This window comes from Hordeum vulgare, chromosome 6H, assembly GCF_904849725.1.
Source record: "Hordeum vulgare subsp. vulgare chromosome 6H, MorexV3_pseudomolecules_assembly, whole genome shotgun sequence".
Classification (NCBI taxonomy): Eukaryota; Viridiplantae; Streptophyta; class Magnoliopsida; order Poales; family Poaceae; genus Hordeum; species Hordeum vulgare.
The window spans coordinates 525,714,108-525,722,393 of NC_058523.1; positions in this window are offsets into that span (position 1 = coordinate 525,714,108).

Genomic DNA, 8,286 nt, shown 5'->3' on the forward strand with positions numbered 1-8,286 from the left:
TTCGCTGCAGGTTCGCCGGTCAGCTTCCTGATGATGGTGACTATGTCTTTTTCCGTCAACGCTGTGTGAAAGTAGCATTGGGGATGATCCAGGGTACCGTCAAAATAGCACATCAGGCCGTCTCGGCGGCTCAGAGGAAGGATCCGCCATTCGACCCAGCAGCGAATCAAGTCAACCCCGGTGAGACCGTTATTCGTCAAAGATCTCAGTTCGGACAGAATTGGGACGAATTCCGACTCTTCTTCCTCGGTGAGCTTGTCAGGGAGTTTGAAGTTGACTGGGAGGCGGCTTGGCCTGTAACCCTGAAGTTTGTTTTCGCCGGCGGGGGATATTTCCTTGCAGTAGAACCAAGATTCACCCCAGCCCTTGGGATGGCTAGGCATAGTGAGCGCAGGGAACGGACTGTCCCGGCGACGCTGGACATTGACCCCGCCGAGTTCCAAGCTGGGGCCGTTGTGGAATTCCGTCTGGCGATTCAAGTGGAAGAAGTACCAGAACAGAGAGAAGGAAGGCTCGATCCGCAAATAAGCTTCGCAAAGGACTTGGAATTGACTCAGGTTGCTTATGGAATTGGGTCCCAAGTCCTGGAGTCGGACGTTCATAAAATTCAGGGCGTCTCTAAGGAATTTAGATCTGGGCGGTTTAAAACCCCGTTCTAAGTGTTCCACAAAAACTACTATCTCTCCTTCCTTAGGGTTGGGTAGGTCTTCTCCTAACCCGGTGCGCCATCCAATGACGTCTTGAGGATCCAAGCAGCCCGCTTTCACGTAATTCGCCAAAACAGCATCGTCAACTTTGGTGGGGAGCCAATCGCTCTTGAAAACGGCACCCATGCTACAAATAGGCAAGAAAATGGTATTACGTGTCTCAAGCATTTATTATGTAAGTCGGAACTAGCGTCTGTTTAACCCGCCGGATTAGGAGGCCGGGTTGGATTGATGTGGCGACCTATCGGAGCAGGGCTATTTTCAGAAGCAATGCTACTATGGGTGATAAACATTTATTCTTTCCGAAACACTAAGGGAAGAACGAGGTTTCCAAACAGTTTTTTGCAAACAGTGAAAGAGGAATGGATCTATCCAACAGATATAACAACTTACGAACGTGGCTAAAACATGAGCGGTGTGTGATCAGGATGGTGCCTCATGTTCAAAAAGACTAGTCTGTTGTGAAAATCCGCAAGGGCACAGATGGATAGCATTGTCCGAAACACTAGGTGCCCTAATGGCACTCGAACTAATCAGTTCAACAGTTAAATTGTGGCGAACATAGAACTTCGAAGCTATGGCAATGGCGGCGGCAAGAACAAGAACTAAATCTACCCTTAGAGAAGGAAGCAGTGGCCTAACCTGAAGATCTTGGTCGAAGAAGGTTGGTGACGATGGAGCCTGGCGACGGCGACGACGTGCGGGCGGCGCTGGAGTCCCTCGAACGGCGCCGGAGTTCTTCGAACGGCAGCAACTTGCAGGCGGCGCCGGAGCTCTTCGAACGGCAGCGGCTTGCGGGTGGCGCCGAAGCTCCTCGAACGGCGACGGTTTGCGGGCGGCGCCGGAGCTTCTCGGACGGTGACGGCCTGCGGGCAGCAACGGAGTTCTTCGGACGGAGGCAGAGATTGCGGCCGGTGGCGGAGCTTTCGGGATGCGGAGCGTCTTTTCCTCGCTGTGATGATGGTGGAGAAATCGACGGGACTGGTAGGTGGACGGTGTCAGCCCTGTCCCTTCCGCCTATTTATAAGGATGGGCGCGGGGATCGAGGCGCCGTGAGCGGGAACCGTTGAGAAAGACAAGATTTGCCATGATGACATCCGAAATTTTTGGGATAATGATGCGCCCAAAAGATCCGTTGAGATTGTGTTGGAGTTCCCGCAAATCGTGGGCTAAGGAGAATACTGATGAGAAATGCGTTGGCGGCTCAGAGACTTTTTCCGGCACCAATTGGCGAGTTAAGATTTCTGGTGCAAGGAGGAACGCAGAAGAGTGAATCGCCTTCGACTAAAATGGAGGCATTGGCATGAAGATTCAAGTCAATTTGGGGCCTAATGTTGGGGATATTGCCTGCGGTTATGACCCGCCAAGTATGGGCCGGGTCACTGTTAAGGCGATTCATCCTTTAAGGCGAGTTGGGCCTCTGTCCGGGCGGTTCGAAGTCACAGGATGGTTATGATTTATGGAAGGACTCTGGGTTCGACAAGGCGGCGACTTAGAGACCGCGATGGTCACGATTTGTAAAAAGGAGGGGACTCTTGTAAACCCTAAGGCTTCGACCTATATATAAAGGCGAGTCTGGAGGGGGAGAGATAGGTTAGAATCATCGAGTGCTAGGTTAGGGCGAGTTACGCCTTCCTTGTAATCGAATCCACATCAATACACACAAAGCAGGACGTAGGCTATTACCTCTTCTCGAGGGGCCGAACCTGGGTAAATCGCCGTGTCTCTCCCGCTTAACCCCTTTGAGTCGCCACCAAGGTGCGATGGCTCCAGTACTAAGTCCTTTCACGAGGACATCTGCCGTGACAAAACCACGACACGTCCAGTATTGGTACTTTTTGATTCTGGTGCAATGCATTCATTCATATCAAGGGTAGTTGTGGAAAAGTATAGTTTGCCAACTAGAACCCTCAGCCAACCTATTAAGGTTAGTTCCCCAGGAGGCATGATGACAGCCGGGATAGGATGCCATGCTTTGAGTCTCAACATCGGGAACCATAATTTTCCCACCGACCTCATCGTATTAGAGTCCCTAGGATTGGATGTAATTCTAGGCATGGATTGGTTGGCCAAGTATGAAGGGAATATCGATTGTGCCCTTAAGTCTATTTTGCTCACCACCCCCGAGCAGAAGCGGATTAAGTACGTGTCTCAGCGCCCGACACGAAGTAAGCGAGTAAACTCTCTCACGGGAGTAGTCCAGGAGGAAGTACCGATCGTACATGAGTATCCAGATGTATTTCCGGAGGAATTGCCGGGCATGCCACCCGATAGAGAGATTGAGTTCTTGATTGAGCTATTACCCGGAACAGCCCCGATATCCAAGAAACCTTATCGGATGCCCGCAAATGACTTGATAGAAATCAAGAAGCAAATTAAGGAGTTGTTGGACAAAGGGTATATTCACCCAAGTTCTTCACCTTGGGGAGCCCCAGTGCTCTTAGTTGAAAAGAAGGACAAGTCCTTAAGAATGGTTGTCGATTATCGTGCATTGAACGATGTGACCATCAAGAACAAGTACCCCTTGCCGATGATCAATGATCTGTTTGATCAGTTAGTTGGAGCTCGCATATTCTCAAAGATCAATCTTCGATCCGGGTATCATCAGTTGAAAATTCGTGAACAGGATATACCCAAGACAGCCTTTACCACTCGGTACGGCTTGTATGAGTACACGGTCATGTCATTTGGACTGACTAATGCTCCAGCATATTTTATGAATCTGATGAACAAGGTATTTATGGAGTACTTGGACAAGTTTGTCGTGGTGTTCATCGATGACATACTGATATTCTCCAAGAACGAAGAGGAACACAAGGAACATCTGCGTCTAGTTCTGGAGAAGCTTCGAGAGCATAAGCTATATGCAAAGTTCAGCAAATGTGAGTTTTGGTTGAAGGAAGTCGGATTTCTCGGACACGTCATCTCAGGAGAAGGAATAGCAGTGGACCCTGCCAAGGTCGCAGCAGTCACCGAATGGGTAGCACCCACTTCAGTCAAGGAGATCCGCAGTTTCCTCGGATTTGCCGGATATTACCGGAGGTTCATTGAGAATTTCTCAAAGATTGCCAAGCCCATGACAGAGTTGTTGAAGAAGGAATCCAAGTATGTTTGGACTGAGGATTGTGAAACCAGTTTTCAAGACCTGAAGAAACGTCTTGTTACAGCCCCAGTGCTGATATTGCCGAACATTCGGAAGGATTTCCAGGTTTACTGTGACGCTTCTCGTCAAGGACTCGGAGGAGTGCTCATGCAAGAAGGCAAAGTTGTAGCCTATGCATCCAGACAGCTCAGACCTCATGAGTTGAATTATGCCACACATGACTTGGAACTAGCAGCCGTAGTGCACGCTCTCAAGACCTGGAGACATTTCCTAATCGGAAATAGTTGTGATGTTTACACTGATCACAAGAGCCTGAAATATATCTTCACGCAGAAGGAGTTGAACCTCAGACAGAGGCGATGGCTAGAGTTGATCAAGGACTATGACATGAGATTGCATTATCACCCAGGCAAGGCAAATGTTGTAGCCGATGCGTTGAGCCGCAAGAGTTATGTGAACACGCTCACAGCGGGAGGATTACCCCAGGAGTTAGTCGATGATCTCTGAGAGCTCAAGTTGGAGATAGTTCCAAGAGGATTTGTTGCCACTTTGGAAATTCAGTCTACTTTGACAGAAAAGATCCGTGAAGCACAGAAAGCTGACAAAGAGATAGCTGAGATTAAGCAGAAAATGGAAGACAGGAAAGCTAAAGGTTTTCGTGAGGATGAACACAGAACTTTATGGTTTGAGGATCGCATCTATGTGCCCAATGATCCCGAACTCAGGAAGTTGATACTTCAGGAAGCTCATGATTCCCCGTACTCAATACACCCCGGTAACACCAAGATGTATCTGGATCTGAAAGAAAGTTTCTGGTGGACAGGATTGAAGAAAGACATTGCCGAGTACGTAGCTATATGCGATGTTTGTTAGCGAGTAAAAGCCGAGCATCAGAAGCCAGCAGGTTTGCTCCAACAGCTGCCGATACCCGAATGGAAATGGGAAAAGCTTGGTATGGACTTCATCACAGGATTACCTCGGACCCGTTCTGGCTATGATTCTATTTGGGTTGTGGTCGATCGTTTGACCAAGGTAGCTCACTTCATTCCGGTGAAGACTACCTACACGAGTGCCAAGCTGGCCAAGATTTATATGACGAGGATCGTATGTCTGCACGGAGTACCGAAGAGCATTGTGTCCAATAGAGGGACTCAGTTCACATCAAAATTTTGGCACCAACTGCACGAAACCTTGGGAACGAGATTGGAGTTCAGCACAGCATTTCACCCGCAGACAGATGGACAGACCGAGAGAGTTAATCAGATTCTGGAGGACATGTTGAGAGCTTGCGCCCTAGACTATGGGTCTAGTTGGGATGAAAATTTATCGTATGCCGAGTTCTCATACAACAACAGCTACCAGACCAGTCTGAAGATGGCCCCTTTCGAAGCTCTATACGGAAGGAGGTGCAGAACACCGTTGATGTGGGATGGAGTCGGAGACCGACAACTTTTTGGTCCCGACCTCATCCGAGATTCTGAAGAGAAGGTCAAGCTTATTCGTGACAGACTCAAGATAGCTCAGTCCAGGCAGAAGAGATATGCCGACAGCAAACGCAAGGAAGTAACGTACGAAGTGGGAGATCGAGCATATCTTCGGGTGTCTCCACTTCGAGGAATCAAGAGATTCGGTGTGAAAGGAAAATTAGCCCCACGATTTATTGGCCCCTACAAAATTCTTGAACGTAGAGGCAAAGTTGCATACAAACTGGAACTGCCGGAAGGATTGTCCGGAGTTCATGATGTCTTCCATGTTTCCCAGTTGAAGAAATGCCACGCTGAGATGGCCGATGTTCCGTTGAGAGATACAGTGCCCCTAGAGGCCATACAGCTTGACAGTGATCTGACGTATGAGGAGAAACCCGTCCGGATTCTCGAGACTGCCAACAGAGTTACCCGCAGCAAGATCATCAAGTTCTGCAAGGTGTTGTGGAGCCACCACACCGAGGAAGAAGCCACCTGGGAACGAGAAGAGGATCTTCGTCGAGACCACCCGCACCTATTTTCTAGCCAACCCGAATCTCGAGGGCGAGATTCATCTTAAGGTGGGTAGGTTTGTAACATCCCAATTTTCTTAAATTCGGATGTTAATAGATCATTCATTTGCATCTCATATTTTATGCATCATTGCGTTCTTCTGAAAAAATTTATCGTATGTGGCTGCGGGCAATTTATCGGAGTGGAGATAATATGACTTCTCCCATGTGAGTTAAAGTCACCATTTTGGTTTTTGCAAATTTTTCTAAACTCCGAATTATTTTAGTTGAGTTGTTTTTTCAATCGCAATGTGTGACCTAGTGCATAAAACTATTTTTAAAAGTTGCATTAGGTGGAACTAGGGTTTCCTATATATATTATATATATATTAGTTGTATATGTTATTTTGTTTTTCCTAAGTATTCTAGTGCATATATGTATAATAGTACCTACTTTTTTTTCTAGTATTTTGTTAGCTAGGAAAATATATTTTACTGTTTTGTTTTTTTTCTTTTTTTGCTGCTGTTAGTTTGTTTTTCAAAAAAAAAAGGGACCTGCCAGGACGAGCCAAGTGGCTCAGCCCAGCCGCCACCAGGAGCCTGCATGCACCCGAGGCATCAAGCCTGCACGCATGCATCCATGCACATCCATGCATGCACTCCCCCACGTTCTCTTTTCTCTTTCTCTCCCCCACGTCCTAATCTCCTCTCTCTCCCTTATTTCTCTCCTCCCTCTCCTTCCTTAATTCTCTCTTCCTTTCTCTTCCCCACGTCTCTCCCTCTCTTTCCTTTTTTCTTCAAGACCGCAGCTTCCTCCCAGCTTCCTCTCTTCTCCCTTGATTTCCTTCCACCCCGTGCACTCTCCTCCTTCCTTCTTTCTCCTCCCTCTCTTTCCTTCCCTACAGGAACTGTGATTTCTTTCTTTTATTCTCCCTCCCCTTCCATAGCTGCCACCTCCCCTAGGCCTATATAAACCCCTCCCCACCGCCACCCCTCCCCAACCCTAGCCGCCGCCACTTCACCCCGCCGCCGCTACCTCACCCTGCCGCCGCCCTAGCCGCCGCCGCGAGCAGCGGCAGCAGCCCGAAAAGCTGCTGCACCTCGGCCTCGCCAGGAGGAGGAGCCCTCCCCGAGCTCTCTCTCCACCGCCGCCTCTTCCCCGCGGAGGAGAAGCCACTCCCCCGCCGCCCGACGTCTCCACCGCCGGAGCTACTCCCTCCTCCCCGCCGGCCAACTCTCCTTCCACGGTGCAACACCCTCCAGCAACAGGTAGCTAACTCCCTCTCTCTCTCTATTGGCATGCAACCCCTCCTAGCCATTAGATCCCATGCAATCCCATGCAATGGCCAGGATTAGAACACTAGTACCCCTTCGGTTTATTCCAGAAAACCATTAGGTTCTTTTAGCCACTTATGCATTAACCGGCGACCTTGTTAGCCTTAGGCCATTTGCTCGAAGTCACGAAACAAACGCCACCGCAGCTTGCCACGTGTTAGTACTAGTAGCAGCAGTTTTTTTCGGTTTTGACTGCAAAAACAGAAAGTTTCAATTTTCTTTTGGCCACAACTTTTTATCCCTACGTCCAATGACATTGATTCTTTTTCCAGTAGCTCACAAATTTCCTGTAGTTTTTAAAAATTTATAATTTGTCTATGTTTGAATTTTTTTTATATAAGTTAGAGCAGATTTAGTTTAAACACTGTTTTGCTTATTCCAGGAGTTTGAATAATGATAGTGAGTTGATTCTTTTTGCTACTGTTTTGTAGTGATAAAATCTTACTTTGGTAGAATTTTCAGAATTTTTTTAAAGTATTTTTACTGGTATTTTCAACAGAAACAAGTTTCTGTCCTACCGGCGCGCGATAAATTCTTTTGCGTTGTCTTTTGCAAATCATTGCATGTGATGTTATTTTTACTTATGGCGTGATGGAATTGCTTATGGTGTGCTTTGTGTTTGTATCGGTAGATCATCCGGAGTGCGAAGCGTGTTACTTAGAGACGCTCGAGCAGGACAACTATCATCAAGGCAAGTCATCTTTGATCATGTTATTTTTACCTATGTTTTCAATGCATAGTAGATCACCTTCTTTGCCCAATTTGCATGCTGCCTAGGTACTTGGAAACTTTAATCCTAGTTGTAGTATCATGTGGTAGGAACACCAGAACCCCGATACTTGGCCCCGGGACGACAATGTTATATATGCTATGCTCTAGTGGACGGGTTATCGGTTGAGTGTATTCCACGAGTGATGCGAGGTTGATATAATAATCAAGACCGGACTAAGACAAGATTTTCAAGACCTCGGACGCAATGCAACACTGGGTGAAGGACGGTTGATCGGCTCCCTGGAAAACCCAGTGGATGCCCGGGATGCTGGAGAGGCCATGTCATCCTGCGGAAAGCTTCACCCAGGCTCAAAGGGACGGACGGAGACTTCAAGACTCAAGGCTTACCTGCACAGCCACAAGTCATTATGGGCTCTGGCTTGGTTGGACAACGC